The sequence below is a fragment of the Brachycentrus maculatus genome, unplaced genomic scaffold, assembly GCF_059751285.1.
Source record: "Brachycentrus maculatus isolate JH-2025_06_01 unplaced genomic scaffold, ASM5975128v1 h1tg000089l, whole genome shotgun sequence".
In the NCBI taxonomy this organism is placed as follows: Eukaryota; Metazoa; Arthropoda; class Insecta; order Trichoptera; family Brachycentridae; genus Brachycentrus; species Brachycentrus maculatus.
Window position 1 is genome coordinate 76744 of NW_028280843.1, and position 757 is coordinate 77500.

A 757-nucleotide genomic window follows, 5' to 3' on the forward strand; every position below is an offset into this window, starting at 1 on the left:
TATGCAAAACATAATACATCAAGTGTTTTTTTTCTTCAAAATACATAAATAATTCTTAAAATATTGTGCTTGTTTTCTGTGTATTATATTATATCAAAATTCTCATTTTTATATATTTTTAAAAATAATATTATTAATTTAATCTCTATTTTTTGTGGTGTTGAGACTGGCCCGTGTTTAATGTTTATCTGCTTTGTGGGTGTTGTTCCGAAACTGCCAATCTCTCAAATGCGACGCATGATAAGGCCAAAAGCGAGCAGACTCGCCGTTCAGCCCTCCTGTGAATGTGAACACGTGCTTATTGTCTGAGACGTGCTAGACTTTTTTTATTGAACCTCGAGACGAAATGTAAAAAAGTTATACAGACATTTTCAAATCGCCGATCTCAAGCAAAAACGAAGTAAGTTAACACCATGATTTTTATACAGTAAAATGAACCGAGACAAACTGCATGTTATTATCATTAGTAATGTATTTTATCTGTAATAATAAGTACCTATTGATTGACGAATTAATGATATACATTTTTTTCTTTCATTAATATCATATGCCTTTGTCTCTGTACTATTTGTCCGCCTCTGTAGTGTAATGGTCAGCGCGCTCGGTTACCGTACTGGACGTCCCCGGTTCGATTCCCAGAGGGGTGTCAAATAAATATAAAGGTTTTTTTCCACTCTAATATTCATACGCAAATTATAGCTGATCACCTTTCCTTCATGTGTTAACTATCAATATTACACTGTTTTTATATTATGCA

At 33.0% G+C, this 757-nt stretch overlaps 1 protein-coding gene across 1 annotated transcript in view; it reads left to right on the plus strand.

Annotated features, from left to right (window-relative positions):
• The first annotated feature begins 261 nt into the window (after positions 1 to 261).
• The window catches only part of LOC148310670 (uncharacterized), a 117349-nt gene continuing 116853 nt past the window's right edge, over positions 262 to 757 (plus strand). The window contains exon 1 of the mRNA XM_088258014.1: positions 262 to 400. The gene's annotated coding sequence lies outside the window, so the exon portion shown is untranslated. The remainder of the gene's footprint in view (positions 401 to 757) is intronic.